Source organism: Apodemus sylvaticus, chromosome X, assembly GCF_947179515.1.
Source record: "Apodemus sylvaticus chromosome X, mApoSyl1.1, whole genome shotgun sequence".
Taxonomy (NCBI): Eukaryota; Metazoa; Chordata; class Mammalia; order Rodentia; family Muridae; genus Apodemus; species Apodemus sylvaticus.
Window position 1 is genome coordinate 63,684,537 of NC_067495.1, and position 16,825 is coordinate 63,701,361.

General features: G+C 40.9%; 1 pseudogene; it reads left to right on the forward strand.

The window, feature by feature from the left end:
* LOC127674518 (uncharacterized) overlaps positions 1 to 16,255 on the forward strand; it is a 38,496-nt pseudogene extending 22,241 nt beyond the window's left edge.
* Positions 16,256 to 16,825: the final 570 nt, after the last annotated feature.

Consider the following 16,825-nt stretch of genomic DNA (forward strand, 5'->3'; position numbering starts at 1 on the left):
TATGCATGAGCTACAGTGAATAAGTTCCGTCACAAGAAATTGTGACTTCAACTTTAAGGCAACTTGGGTAAATTAAGTCAACTTGGGTTGACTGAATTAATCTGAATTAATCTGTTTCATTCCTATCTGACTCAAGGTTTAGCTGATAGCCATTTAGATGAAAATACATTTTCAGAAACATTTAATGAATACCAGTTTTTGTGGAACTGCATTCAAGTATAAAGACAAAGTAGTCTCAATTTAGGTTCCAGATAGACATAGGCTTGACCCTTTCCTTCACTCACCCTCCTGTCCCACCCTCTGTGAGTGAAAGAAAAATGGAAAGGGTCGAAGCACAGTGTGTCCTCCGTGTAAGAAGGCATTTTTGGTCTTTTTTGAGTTCTTTCCATTTGGTCTTTCTTTTCTCCGGTTTTCTGATTGTTTTTCAATTTTCAATTTCCTCCAGTTTTCAATTTTATGATTTTTAAATTTTATGCAAGAACGTTAAACTTTAATGTTATTTTCATCCATTGGCATTATTTTACCATAGCAAACCACCTTGAGTGTGTGTATTTACACATACACACACATATATTTTATAGTAAGGAGACATTTCTAAAATTACTGTGTGCTACCTGACACTTTATGGAAGAGACCAAGTCAGGCAATTTACATGCATTAACATGTAAAAAGGTAAAAAGCTGAACCCACACAGACAAAATTGGTCAATATATTTCAAAGCCTGCTGCGCTCAAATGCAAAGGAGCCTAAGATTGTGGAACTTAGATGGCTGTCAGCCCTCCTGACCTGGCCAGTAGTGGTCACAGTCATAGCTTAACTAGGACATGAGCTAGTTTCTTTGCGGGGAGGGCTTCTATAACTGTAGGGTCAGGCTTCCCACTCATTGCAGTGGCCGAGGAAGAAATGAGGACGAGGGCTTACATGACATATTACTTGGGGACTAAGTCATGCCACTACCCAGAAAACAGACCCCCAAATCAGCACTTCTCTGGGAAGCTATGCTTTTGTTTCTTTTTCTCATGTCTCAGGAGCCAAGTGAAGGCCTAAGAAGAGACGTGCAAATACTCAGACAAATCAATGAAGAAACTGAATAATAACCTTCCTCCTGTGCAATTAAAGGCCAGTGTCCTTCAATCTAGAAAATGTTTGAGCTAATATTTCTCTTTAATAAAGAGCATCACTCTGCTTTCCGAGGCATCTGTAAGTCACACTAAGTGCCCTTTGGGACAGATGTGTTTCATTTAGCATCCAGTAACATCTTCTGCAATGTGTGGAACTGAGGAAACAGAGAACCTCTTTTATTATTTCTACTCTACAAGCATGCCCGTGAGAAGGGGAGAAACTTCTTTTATTTAACTTTCATTCTCCACATCTTGTTTTTTTTCCCCAGCTAAAGTGACAGCTGTAGTCTCTATTTATAAGGTGTGACTGCAGTCCCTTCATAAACTACTGAGGTAAAGTACACTTTGGGTTGCATCCTTTAAGATGTCTTTGTTCTTTTTAGTACTTAGAACTGCACTTTATTTAGTCACACTTAAGTTAAAAGTATGAGTGTGATAGTATCTTATTGCTCTCATAACTCTGAGCCAGGCAATGAGCAAACACGTTTCGAATTATCTATTCATCTTGATTCTCCTTTGAAACACGTCAACAGCAAGAAAAGGAGAATGAATTAAAGGATGCAAGTCCCAGCTTCAAGCTAGGCCAATGAGAAAATGGCCTTTGGAGCTTCCTTAGCTAGGAAGGTCTCCAATTTATGTTGAAGGAATCTTGGCTTTGGTTGGGTTTTCAAACTCACTATGCCAAGCCAGTTGGTTAGTCTTCGAGGCCAAACCCATTTAACTAATTCATCAAACGTAACACCTTCAAGCACACAGCCATTAAAATATTTACTCGGGAGGCTGGTGAGATGGCTCAATGGTTAAGAGGTCCTGAGTTCAGTTCCCAGCAACCACGTGGTGGTGGCCAACCATCTGTAATGGGATCTGATGCCCTCTTCTGGTGTATCTAAAGAGAGCAACAGTGTACTCATACATAAAATGTGTAATCCTTTTAAAAAATATTATTCACTCAGTAATATTGACTGAGAAGCTGTGATCTATGATCAGTTATCTATACTAGGTCCACCACACATTTTAGTTTTAGAACCTAGGTTAGCATATTAAATATTTCATTAGATGTTGTATTCTGCATGCTTGGTCCCTCCAGCCAGTACTTCTAGTTTGAGAGGTTCTGGACCACACTGAGTATGTAGCATCTGATGCTCTGGTCTCTTTTGTCCTGTTCCCTGATGTCCATGCTCTGGGATTACCTGACTCTGGCTCTATATTGTCTGTCACACCTTTACTGGCAAGGTGTTTGTAATTTATCTCCAGTGGCAGCATTCAACATTTAAGAATCTGGATGGAAAAGTACCTCTCATTGATAAAACCTTTTCCACCTCCTCAGTCAAGCCAGTTGGGAAGCATCCTTCTAGACTGGGTAGTTTGCTTAGCCCCCAACATTTAGCACACTGCCGCATACAAATCCATTTTTTCTGTTTTCATTTCTTCACTCAAGTGAATCTAGAGTGATCCTGTGAGTACTACATAATGCTAGAAAGCAATCTTTGCTCAACACATAGCACAGTAAAATTATTATTAGGTGCAATTAGGTGATAAGCATTCTGATAAAGTTTCAGCCATCCTGAAACTTAGAAAGTAATCACTGTTTGCTGATAAAGCCAACAGTTAGGTCTCAGCTTTATAGAACCTGACTTCATAAAACTCCACACAGATGTCTGTCGTGGATTAAATAATATGCTAATGAAGTTTTGTATTTCCAGGTGCCTGGGATAAAAGCAAATAGTCATTGCTCAGTAGGCAAATATTGCATATATATATGGCAGCTTACAAATTATAAATTAATCTTATATAAATTATGCACAATTTCTTTAGATCCACAGGACAATAAGAATGGCCTTTGCATCCCAATGCCTAGCAAGGGCACTGTTTTGCAATGAACGATTGCCATTCAGAATGGTATTCACCAAATGAATGCCTCATATATTCAATGTTCCACAGATACTTATTTACTTTATTTTCACAGTATAATAAATGAGGCCGAATTTTAAAAGCCTGGAAATGGGCACCAAATAATAAAATGAATTGTTACATTTATATGGTACCTCAGAGTTCATAAAATGCCAATATACATATTACTCTCAGCTGTGGACGCAATGAAGTCTGTGTATCTCTCCAGTACCCAAGAAAGAGACTATACATGACAGCCTCTAGGGTTCAGACTGATCTCATTGTGTTTCCAGGCTGGCCTCAAATTTCTCGACTCAAGTGGTCCTGCTGCTTCCGAACTCAGAGCACTGGCTAGCACACCCAGCTTGGTAACCATACTATTCTTCCCATTGTGGGCCAAAAAGTACAATGAAAATTTTGGAGAGACCGTGCCTATTTTATAGGCAGCTTTATTTCTATAGACCATTTGTCACGTCTTAAACTTCTGAACTGCTTTATAGTTAATAAAGTAGACACAGTCATAACGTGTTCCTGTGTGAGCTGGGCAAATGTTTGTAAATTAACAGGCCCTCGTCACTCAGGTCTCGACTGATTAAATTAAGCATTGTCTCATTCCCTGTAAATGAATTGTATGGAATGTATGTAAACATTCTTATTTCATGAATATTTCATGTACCCAAAATGATACCTGGTACATAACAGGTAGTTAGTATTCATTCATTTGCACACATGGAGCAATTGTGATAGCTGTATAATGCTTTATTTAATGCATTATTTTGTAAATTTTAGTTCTGTGGTAATGTCCCCCTTTCTTATCCCCAGTCCTGAACATGGTATTTGGAAATTAGAAGGTGATCAGAACAGGGTAATCAATCACCTGTATTTGTGGCTTATTTTGTAGTTTAAAATCCGTTTCTATGTGTTTTCCCTTCCGCTACCTGGTATAACTTACTGAGCCTCACCAAAGCAGAAGAAACACACTGGCCTTAAGTAGATGAACTGTTTTTCATTCAAGCCTCATTATGTTCATATATACAAAGCATGATTTTACTCATTATTCCTAAAGCAATCTTTGTGCCTACAGCTACTATGTAATAAGTACTCGTTCATCCACACTGACTCGGAAGTTGCAGTGTGCTTCATGGTTTACGTATTCCTACATTTTTCATTAGTGGTAATAGCTGAGAGTGACTACAGTTAAAGCATCACATCCTTAGTAATCAGCACAAAATATGCACAGAGGAGGAAATTATTAATGTTGCTCAGACATATTCCCTGGCACTTCTATCAGAGCTTGACCAAGTACAGGCAATGGACCAGTGTACCTTTTGAAAAGGTTTTTTTTTCTTTCCTTGTAAGAAAAACATGCAAAAAAAAGAAAACATGCAACTGAGACCAAGGGCCCAGAAAGCCTCAGGTACTTAGAGTTAACTACGCATGATTACCAATGTGCTATGAGCACGTTACTTTTCCACTTTGTGTCATTTAAGTTAACTTCCCTCTTACAGAGGAAGAGGAAGGCACAAAAAAAGATTAAGCCTGTTAAGTAGTCCCCATATCCTCTCGTCTTTATTCTTAAAGCCAGGGGTTCCTTTGGTGAAATAAATGTACCAAGTTACTCAGCCACTACTATGAGCAGGGGCTTCAGACCTCATTTTGTCCCCAACCCATTATTAGAAAGTCCACACCCTGCTTGCTCACCTAAGCCCAAAGAAGGACGGGGATGCTGGCTGGTGCTTCTCAGAAGGTTGGCACAGCTGCATATTGCTTGTCTAATCTTCTCATTGGTCTGGAAGAACTCTTCATATTTTCTCTAAATAAGCCTGACATTGCTCTCCCCTAACATTGCCTGATGCTTTCCTTTTCTTGTCAGCCTAGGGCTTCAGAGGTAGGGAGGATGGATGGGAATACAGTATCTGTATGGTGCTTGTCCCTAGGGGAATATCAAAAGTCAGACTATATACACTGGCTGGATTTTGTTGTCTGTCTCAAGTGGAGCAGATGTGAAGAGAAATGGAAGTTGTAAAACATCAAAAATTTAACAAATGGCTAAGATCAAGTTTAAAACAGACCCCTGCACAATACTATCAATTGTTTAAGGGGAATGGCAACAATGAAAATTACATGTCAGGCAAAGACAGCTTAAATAGAAATATAAGAAATGGAAAGGGGTGCTGTGGTTGGGGGGGCGGTCTCATCTTCGGAATTTCCTTTCTTGGTCTTGGGGTTTCTTTCTCTTCTTCCAGAGTTCTGGGCCATAGGCCTTTATCTCTGTCCATTCTGTCCATATAGGATTGGGTCCTTAGGTCTTACGCTTGGACTTAGCTCAGGTTTTGTGTCTTATGACGCAGTTCTCAGTTCTTAGACGTCACAGGTGTCCTGTAGAAACAGTCCCTCTCCTTTGACTTGTCAGCATTCTGTCCAGCCAGCTCAAGATGGGCCGTCTATGTATTTTGTCCTTTTAAGTCTCAAGTCTTCCACTTCGGCGTTCACTTCAGATCCACTTCAATCCTGACCGGACGGAATGATGTCTGGTGTGAGGAACGGCTCCACAGGTGACATTCTGGACCTATTGGGAAGGGGCCATGAAGCCCCTGACACACACACACACACACACACATACACATACATACACAAAGAAATATTGAGGAGAGGACTACTTTACAATACAAGAGAGACACAGACACATAACGAGACTGAAATGCTCAAGTGAACAGGAAGGAGGGAGGTAGAAGATAGAAAGAAACATAAGCAAACACAGAGCAGCAGAATGGTGCTCAGATAATGATGCAGAGACACAAATACAAAGGAAGGAAAAAGAGAAAGTGGCTTAATAAAGGCAGGCAGGAAATTTAAACAAGGATGCACTAAGCATAGAAACAGCAAAGGGAAAGTGGAAATGATGAGTTAAAGGACTGACAAAGAAACAAGTGAGGGGAACACAAGAATGAGAGAGGGACGCATACAACGTGTGGCCCAAAGGCCAGTCATGAAAGGCGGGAGTGAAAGAAGAGCTGAGAGAAATAACAACCAGATAGAAAACAGAGCCACAGCTAATCAAGACAAGGCACACCACACAGGCGCCAAAAAGTGAAACAAAGCTCAAAGCTCTACAAGAAAGACATGCAAGAGAAACATGGGTAAGACGCACTGCAGACAGGAGACACTTAACTAAGATACAGACAAACAAAGAAAGAATGATATAGACACACAGAGCAAGGAAGAAATAGATGTAGTAAAGAATTAGACACACAAGAAGTAGATACATAAAACAAGGAAGACAGACTCAAAGCGAGAAAGACATAGATGTAACAAAGACTTAGACACACAAAGTGAGGAAGACACAGATGTAACAAAGAATTAGACACACAAAGCGAGGAAGACACAGATGTAACAAAGAATTAGACACACAAAGAGAGGAAGACATAGATGTAACAAAGAATTAGACACACAAAGAGAGGAAGACACAGATGTAACAAAGAATTAGACACACAAAGCGAGGAAGACACAGATGTAACAAAGAATTAGACACAAAGAGAGGAAGACATAGATGTAATAAAGAATTAGACACACAAAGAGAGGAAGACATAGATGTAATAAAGAATTAGACACACAAAGAGAGGAAGACAAAGATGTAATAAAGAATTAGACACACAAAGAGAGGAAGACATAGATGTAACAAAGAATTAGACACACAAAGAGAGGAAGACATAGATGTATGTAGCAAAGAATTAAACACAAGGCAGAAATAGTTACATAAAACAAGGAAGACAGACACACAAAGCATGGAAGAGCAAGGGAGAGCTAGATATGCAAAACAAGGAAGACTGGCACAGAGCAAGGAAGAAATAGAACAGAACTGGACACACAGAGAAAGGAAGAGATAGATACATAACACAAGACATAGACTCACAATACAACACACACTAATGGTTGGAAGAAGTAAGCAAAGACCACAGAAAGAGGGTAACAAAAAAACAGGGAAGGGCAAAGAAAAAAAATGCTATTAGTACAGAGTACCAGGCTATCTACACTAAGTACTCCCCTACTTCTATGATAAGGTTAAAAGGTTTCCTTAACAGGACCATAGAACAAGCATGCCAACTCTGCCAAAGTCATGCAACTCCAGGGCATACACTTTTATTTGCCAGGCACTATATATACTGAACACTTTCCATTCACGATTGCATTTGACCCTCACAAACAGACAGGTCTTAGCAGAACTAAATTGGCAAAGGTCATACAACTAGGAAGAATTACAGTTAAACAGAGAATAACCATCTCAACATTCTGTTACATGGATTAACAACTTCTGAGAGCGACAAATGCTATAAGCAGCTTCATATTTGTCAGCTTTGCTTTCCCCTTCTATTTAATTAAGAAAATGGGCTTGGTTTTTACATCCTTCACAAGTCTAATGACTACATTACAGATGGAGATAAGAAATAAACCATTTAAGGCTTTCTAATATTTAAGCCCTGTAAGAATGGTAGGGTACCACGCCAAAAAAAAAAAAAGAGAGAGAACTAGAGGCTAAATTCCCCTTGTGATACAACTGATAAGCAGATAATAGTTGGAGTTGCTGCTGTGAGGCCAGCTGATAACGTGAAAGCATGTTCACCTTCCAACATGTGCGTGGCCCAGCTTCGAATTATCATATTAGATGCTCTCCGCCCAGAACCTTCTCCCAGCAAACGCAGATCCTCAGAGGACCGCAATGCCGTGACTTACCTCATTCTGTTGCTTTTAAGATGCTGCAGTCAGGCATGTTGATCCTCAGGTCGTATGTAAAGCTGGCTTCCTTCTGTTGTGTTCACATTTCTTGATCGTGCTGAAGACCCAGTTTTCTCTGCTGCTTTGGGGAAGGGTAATATTTGGTAGATGGCACTACAAAGAACAAAAAAAGAAACTGTGTAAATATCAGGAAAGAAGTACTAAATAGAACATCTTGGCTCTTTAAATTCTGTCCAATAATAGATACTTCTGTATCGATTCTAGCCAGGTTTCGACTTGTAGTTAGAGGCATTCGTCATTAGTAATGTTAGAGATGGCTCAGAGTTTAAGAGCCCTGACTGCTTTTCCAGGTCCTGAGTTCAATTCCCAGCAACCACAAGGTGGCTCACAACCATCTATCTGTAATGGGATCTGATGCCACCTTCTGGTATGTCTGAAAACAGCAACAATGTACTCATAAATAAATAGGTGGGTAGGTAGATAGCTACTCACTTGTGTATTATATCCCCTGGGTAGGGTAGCACAGTGCATCTTGAAGTATGTAGTAATAGCTGGCCAAGTTCTCCTAGTTTCCAGGGAAAGAACCAAATAGAGCAGAATGGCTTCCTCAGAAGGTCAGTGCAGCTTTTCTCCTACAAGAAACATTTGCACCATTTAGTTACATTTCCATACTATATTGTGCATGTCTACCCTATGCACCCACTTCCACAGCTTCACGGTGAGGTATTTCCCTGGTAGTCAGGAAGCTATTCTTATCAAAGCAGACATAGGAATATAATATAAGTAATATATAAGTAAAGGCTGACTATAATGGAAAACAAGATCAAAATAAAAATTATTGCAGTTTCAGAAAGCTTACCTATTTTGATGTAGGGTGTCAGTCTTTGAGCCTTTGTCTTCCTTGCTAAGTTCAGGGGAGCGTCTCACTGGACTCTGGCCTGTTGCCCAGTGGTGGTGAGCTATTCCCCTGGAGGATCCTCATGCCCCATCTCCACCTAGGGATCGTCAAAGGGAATAGGTCGCCAGCACTGCAAAGCAACAGCCCATACTTCTGGGGGGACATCTGGAGAAGAGGTAAAAGGAAAACCAATTATTGAAATCAAGAACACTGTGGGAAAGTTATGTAGTAACGAGCAGTTGTGTTACACGGAATAGACTTTGGGGACAGGCCTTGGAGAGTGGACACTTTCAGATTTGGAGATCTTAATATTAACTTGGAGACATGAGACTTGCTCCATCCGAGCTCTTTCTGGCTTTTATTCTGTTACCTACCTACTAATGTGATCCTTTAGGTTGTTAAAGCCCTTGCATATTCAAATACACTGGGGAGAGAGGGCTTAAGCAAATGAGAATTATTTCCTTCTTTGAATTTGTGCTTTAAGTAACACCATGCCAGAGCACTGGCAAAGTGACTAGAATTGCATTTGGCTCCATGTTAAAGGTGCATCTGTCCCTAGCAACAAGGATATTCAGAGACCAGAACTATGATGGGGCTATAGAATGTGGCAACAGCCATATGTACTCTATCAAGTACAAAAGGCTAGGGTGCCAGAAACTAGCCTCCATGGGCCTTCATTCGTCTGAAGGAGGAATTCCTTAGGCATTTCAAAGCAGAAAAGTTACAGATTGGTCATAGAATGATAGGAATGATTCCAAGACCTCATCAGAAGGCAAGGGTCTCATTGGATAACTCACTATGCCAGGAGACCAGGAGATGGGGAGTGCTTTATTGATTTGCCTCTCTCATTCTCTGATAAACAGGAGATCAAAGAGACAAACCCCCAAACAGGAAATTCTCCAAAGTACCTTCTCCATGTGGCCTGCAAGCTTTTTGTTCAGATTAGCTTGGGCTTGAAGGGAAGATCTGCTGAAATGGAACGTAGCCTGTATCAGCTGCTGGCAGGCCTTGAGTCTCACGGAGGGATTGTTCCTGTGAAGAAAGACAAGGCTCTCATTATTAGTCTACAAAAATTGTTGAAACATTCAGTAAAAGAAAATAAGCAGGTATCTAGGAAGTATAACCTGACACATTAGACCCTTAAGGGGCAGAGACTATCTCAGTCAACCCAAGTACCTTTTGGGTTCTCTCTAGTACTCTTCATTCCTCTAAATCCAGGCAATCCTTCTTCTTGAGGCAGGGGCACAAAACAGACTCCAAACTCATCCCTGAAAAACAAATGATAGTTATACCAAATTATACAAATTTACTGGTCTATATTAGCAATACAATATTCATATGCACAGGCCAGTTGGTGGTAATAACTCAGGGTGTGGATATGTTCTCTTGGATCCCCTAGTTCTTAAGAGATGTGAAAAGGGTCTTTGAAGTTGAAAGTATGTCTACACTTCACTCTATCTGCACGTATGCCTGTGTGCCAGAAGAGGGCACCAAATCTCCATTACAGATGGTTGTGAGCTACCATGTGGTTGCTGGGACTTGAATTCAGGACCTGGAAGAGCAGCCAGTGTGCTCTTAAACACTGAGCCATCTCTCCAGCCCTCTTAAGAGAGCTTTCTCTTTTTCTGCTTTATTTAAAATTAAGTAGCATAACTTTCTGATGACTACACAAATATAGCCATCTTCCCCTGGGATGAGCCAGTAAGGGACAGGCAAAAGAGGTTCACTGGACCAGGTTGGGCTGTGGCTAGGCTATATATATATATATATATATATATATATATATATATATATATATGGCAATACGCATGCAGAGACCTGGTCTGGTTCTGCCACAGGGTTTTGCACAATCAGCTGGCAAAATCCACTGCTTCCACTTCCTATGACTTAATGAAGATGTGATTCATAAGCAGTTTTGAATCCACTTCTACTGGATTCTTTGTTTACAAGCTAAGTCTTGGGTCAAGCCATTGGAGAACTTGGGAAAAAGCTCATTCTTAATGTAGTCCAGGCAGCCGGAAGATGGTGATGGCGGGCTGGTGGCTTTCCATTCCATGATTACTGACAGCGAGGGCTGGGTCAGGACAGTAATTTGGAGAACTCTTTGTAGTCCATCAATCCTGGAGATAAAGATGGCCTCCAGAACCTTAGTTTTGTGCTTTGGCACCTCCTAATGGACATCTCAATCATGGACAAGATCATGTTCCAGATGTCCTACTACATGAAGCAGTGAGCCATTGGTTGAGGTAACGTAGGGCTAGGTTGCCAGGAAGAAATTGGCCTGATTAATAATCTGCCTGCTCACACAACCTGATCATTTAAATAGGGAACTGTCAGTGATAGTGGGTTTACTGTGAATACCAGCAGTACCAGCTTCCTCCGGGTCACTAACTGGAGTCTGAGTCCTAACCTCTATTTAGGTCCATAGGAGGCAGGCTGAAAGCTCTGAGTGCCCCGGCAAGCCTGGATTGGGGGGTGGGTTCAATCTGCACGCACTGGGATAGCCGATGGTGTGTGTTAAGGTGAGACAGAAGCTCTAGCTTGAGTTAGTGCTCCAAACATTTTTGGTTTTGTCCAGACAGGGTTTCTCTGTGTAGCCCTGGCTGTCCTGGAACTCACTCTATAAACCAGGCTGGCCTCAAACTCAGAGATCTGCCTGCCTCTGCCTCCCAAGTGCTGGGATTAAAGGCGTGCACTACCTCCGCCCAAAACATTCTTTAGCATCTCAGAAAGCGTTTTTCTTTGCAAATGTTTCCTTCTGAAGCACTTACTGGTACAACAACAGTCCTTGTTTCCTAAAAGACTCAATAGTTCTAGATGCATTACCACCTAGTCAGCCAGACAATGCTAAGCCTTTGGGGTATGGGAAACACGCTGCGAAGGAATTTACTGTGGATTTAAAAGGGTTAAAGTACTAGAGGGTCATTTGCATGTACAGAGACAAATGCAAAAATGTTAAGTGGTATGGGCTGGGATGTTTTTTCAGCTAGACCTTTTTCTACCCAGGAGTCAAGTGCTGTTGCTTTAACTTAAAAGTACCTGTTGAAAAGTGCTGGCAGGGGTCCAGTGTGGCCCGCGCCTCTAATCCCAGCACTCTAAACTGAAGGCAGAGGCAGGCTGATCTCTTGAGTTTGAGGCCAGCCGGATCTACAGAGTTCCCAGGATAGCCAGGGCTACACTGAGAAACCCTGTTACAAAACAAAAACAGAAAACAAAACAAAATTAATTAACTAATTAATGAAGAATAAAAATGAGTAAGGAGAGTACATGAAGTAGTCCGTAGTAAAATTTGTTCATAAAACGCATCCTTCTTCGTTGCCCCTTTGTTAAAAGGATTGTAGGCTATAAGTTCTCTTTGAGCTGCTAAAGCCGTCCCGAAGTCTGGTCTGGCAAAAATGTAGTAAAAAATGGTTGAAAGAACCAAATTATCAAAACTTATATTCCATTCCCAATTCCTAAACATAAATTTTGTTATAGATATCATTGCTTCTCGTTTTAGCGTACCCTGGCATAATAAGGCTGGGTACACAATGTTAATTCTACAGTTTCGTTAGCATACTATGTGTTTTGTATGTATGAGTTGAGAAGAGCAAGTGACTTTGACTTTTCAGTGGGTGGCACAGAAAGAAACTGGAATGGGAAAAAGATTGCTTAGTAGCTACAAGGTAGTACTTACGGCCAGAGTCTGATGTATCCTGTATCCGAGGAGCAGGAGTTTAACCTGGATCCTGTGCTGGATGAGTCGCTTGAACATCCTTCTCAGAAAAATATCATTTTTCAGTAATGCCAGGGAACTGCTGTTGTGGTGACTTCTCATCAGCAAAGTCATATTTTAACAGACAGCAGCGGGATGAGAAGATGGCGCAGAAGGTAAGGCACTTGCTGCCAAGTCTGATGGTCTGAGTTTGATCTCCAGGACCCACAAGATGGACGAACCAGCTCCCATTGTTGTCTGATCACCACGTGAATGAATGAATACTTGCAGGAACATGCATGTACACACACGCGCACACACACACTCATACACAATAGCTTTCAAAAAAAGACCTTAAGTACTCAGCGGCCGCAAAGCACCCTTCACACTAGAGAATGTTTTTTTCTTACTAGGCACATCTCTCCTTGAAGTGTACATTTAAAGGAATGATGAGATCCTGGCACATATATATTTTAAAATGTAAAGTGGGGAAACAGGTTCCATCATCTGTAAAATAAGTTCCCACTTTAGGGTGGTTCTTTTCAAGCTACTTAATTATTGCCAGCATTTAATGGTGGGTAGAATGAACTAATTAAATGTGATGGCCTATAATTTATTTCCAAAGGTGACTTGACATGTTCTCAGATTTAATCGTCCACTGCCACCTTTTAAAATTAAGTAGGGGCTGGTGATCAGTGTGCCAGACAAAATATAAAGATCAGAAGGTTTAGGTCGTCTTCCTAAAAGTTAATCATACTAAAGGCCACACAAAGAGTGATTCTTTTCGTTTTGTTAAACTTGTAGTACAGACCAAGCAAAGATACTCGTCTTAAACATTCTGCAATAATTGCAGTGATCTATCCACAGCCTTGCCACCCTCCGTACCCATTAGATATATACTACAAATGGCTATTTTTACTTCAGAAAAGCTAATGACTTCACAATCAATCCACCTTGCAATCCAAATGCCTTTCTTAAGGAATAAAATTATCAATAACTTTTCTGGCAGTTGGTACTGTACAGTAGCAATATACAAAATTGACTTTAAAGTTTCTTAATCAGGCAGTTGGCTCCTGAAGGAAGAATGGAGAGAAAAGTGCTTAACTCTCTCCGGGAGACAACATTCAGTTCCTACTGTAAAGGAAAGGCCCAAATAAAAGATGGCAATCCAACTCAAAGAACTCCCTGAACAACTTGCCTGCAATATTTTACGCCATAAAGGTAGGCAAGAATGGTTCCTGGCCCTAGAATGTGCCAGCAATTGGAATTGGAGTAATTTAGAAATGCAAGTTAAAGAGCGAAGGCTCATCCACCTAGTTTTGGCCAGCTTTTGCTATTCAGTGTATAAATACATCAAAGCTTATTAATGACACATAGGGTGTTTTGGGTAATGAACACATCCAGAAAGATGTGAGAAGTTGAGGTACCTCTGTTCAATGGAACCAAGGAGAGGGCAACTGAAACACTGTAGCCATATGAACTGCATAAACTTCTGGTGTTGACTTTAAGTCAAGAGCAGGGTTTTGCCCAAGTCAATACTGTCCAAAGAAGCAAAAGGGATGGAGGGACAGAATCGGGAAAAGGGCACAAACTCTTCCTTAATGATGGGTTTGTGAGAATTAGTGGCCCAGAATAGTAGTCAAGGGATAAATTAGGGGACGGGCAAAAGGAAGACAATATAAAGTGTGAGGTTGTGATGATTTATGATTTTATATACTAAAGCAACGGAAAAAGGGTCGAAATATGGGTCATTGTTGGGTGTGCATACTGCGGTAGTTTATTAGATCAATGGGAACCTAGGGGAGGGGATTTGCTCAAGTCAGAGTAGAAAATAAACCATTGAGAACTGCCATTGTGCCTATTAATAGTCCCAAAATAAGTTTAGGGGAGACAGCAAGCCATTTGTCAGTCACTGTGCTCACTGACAGTCCCGGGTAGTTTAAGTAGCCTAGCAACCTCTGCAGTCATGTAAAGGGGGTTGAGGACACAACAATCCAGGCATTCATCGGTATAAATAAGCATACTAATCATTCTGGGACTCAGTAACCTTGATGGTATGCAAACACAGCACACAGGTCCTTGACATTTTTGCACAGTAATCATCCAAATACTGAGGTTATTAACAGTTACTACTCCTCAGCAGCCCCTGTCAAAAGGTAGGTATCTCAGAACCTTTTCTGCTATACAGGTCCGTATGTATAAGGGTACATATTAATGTGCCTCTGATGTCAAAGGAGAACAAGGATGTAAAATCCTACTCCAAAGGTAACGATGGACAACTGCATTAATGCACCTAAGTCCAAAGGAAGAACACCTGAGGGTGCAGTAGTTCTCTCATAGACGTGCTTAGACGTTGTTCATATGAACTTCCCAAATGAAAGTCTTGAGCAGTAACACCTCCTGCTAAAGGTGATAAGGAGACTGGGATCCTTTCCTAGTGCACAGAGCAGGGGGCAATGCGTATGCGTACATATAGTATATGATAGCAGTCCAAAAGAATGCAGCCTTGGTTGACCAGCAAACCCTGATACACTACAAATAAAAGGTGAAGGAGTATGACCTTTGTCTCTGGCAAAGACAAAGGAGAATGCACTGTATATTAATGTTCCACTAGCAGGAACCTTGGATAAACAGTATCCCTTGCAGTAGTGCAAAAGAGATACAATGGTCCTGAAAGCAACAAGGTTGTGGATAATTGTAATTTTGCACTTTAATTGCCCAAATATTTTTAGTAAAATGAATGAATCATGTCCCTGTTATGTACATTAATGTTCAAGGGACTTGGTGTGACCAATTAAAACCACACCCTTTATACAAATATTAAGTCCTTAAAGTAATAGACAGTCCTGGATATTAAAGAGTGGGAGGAATATCCTTATCCAATGTCCAGGAAGATGAAGAAGCCAAAAGATTAGTGACCCTTGCTGTACTGCAAAAGGGTTTTAGAGTAGGATCATATCTAAATGGAATGAGATGTGTGCAGTGAATGCACACTAACACGCAAGGTACGTGCTTGTGGCTGTTCCAGTGTTACGCTGTTCAAACATAAGGGCCTTTGCTAATGTTCATTCCCTGCTGAAAGGGAAAGGCGTAAGGGCAAGGAGTATTTTCCTTCTGTAGTGAACAGAAAAGGACAACTACAAATCAGTCATTATTAGCAAGCCACAAAATGAGACCTTATAGGTCAACAGCACTTCTAGATTTCAAACTGAGTTAAACTGATCCTACTAAAATCGCCAGTATATTCATAAATAGTTTGAGAAATGGGTTTCAAGTGAACAGCACATAGTTCCATAAAGCAAAGAGGATATGAATGATCAGAGACAGAGGTCTTACCGTGAAGGACCATTGACAGCATTGGAATCATTTCAGTCTCTAGTCTCGTGAAAGAGGCTTTATATTAGTGAGCCCCTTTGCTTTGATAAGTACAGGAGTTCCGATCTAAAAGGCACAACCATGGACATGAGAATATGTACAAGACAGTTAAGACAGTCAACACTGTGCACATTTACGATGTTAAGAAAGAATCTTAAATACTGGGTACCTCCTGCTGCAATGCAAATAAAGTAAGCTTTTTACCAGGTGCATATTACTACAGTGAAATGAAGTATGCACATTTGCAATGTGAGGGACTGCAGGGCATAGTAGTAGAAACCAGATATGCCAATACTTGTGAAGCACAGGCTAGATCTTGAGCTCAAGGATAGGATATACTAAGTTCCAGACCGGCCTGGAAATTAACAACAGAACAGATTGAATCTGAGTTCGAAAGTCTTCTTGAATACAAATGAAATGACTTAGTTTGGTTTCTTTACCCAGTTCTTAGGAAGAGGGACAAATGCAGCTGTGCACACAAAACCAGGCACAAAGGTTTATATTTCAGGTGGCAATGCCTGTAATTCCCATAACTGGGACTGAGAAGCAGGAGGATTGAGTGCCTGCCCAGCCCAGGCTACATAAGAGATTGTTCTCTCAAACTACCACACGGTGGGGCTGTAGCTCTATGACAGTGCTTCACTAGCATGCTCAAGACTCGATGTTTGATCCCCGGCACAGCTAAAAGACCTGAACTGAGAAGTGGTCTTATCCATTGGCACCCTTTATTGTCACCCATTAGGGTATGAGGGTATGGGATCTTGGTTAGAAACAGAAGGGGACTTGAACAACTGCAGCTTTGCACAATTGTATAAGAGGCTTTAGGTAATCAGCACCCTCTTTACATAAAGCAAAGGCAGTTTTAGGACCTTGAGAAAAGATTCAGTTTCTAGTCAGGATTATCCACATAAACTGTCCCAGTGCAGAGGTTTTTGGCTGAAATTAAGATAGCCTGTGGGACTAGTATACAATATCGTGAACAAATGAATATATCTCCATCAGTTAAACAGATGTGACCTGGGGCGACAGCACCCATGCCGGCATACAAACAGTATATAGTGCCCCCTTTAATGGCAATGACTTGAGAATTGAGCACCTTAATTGTCCGATAAC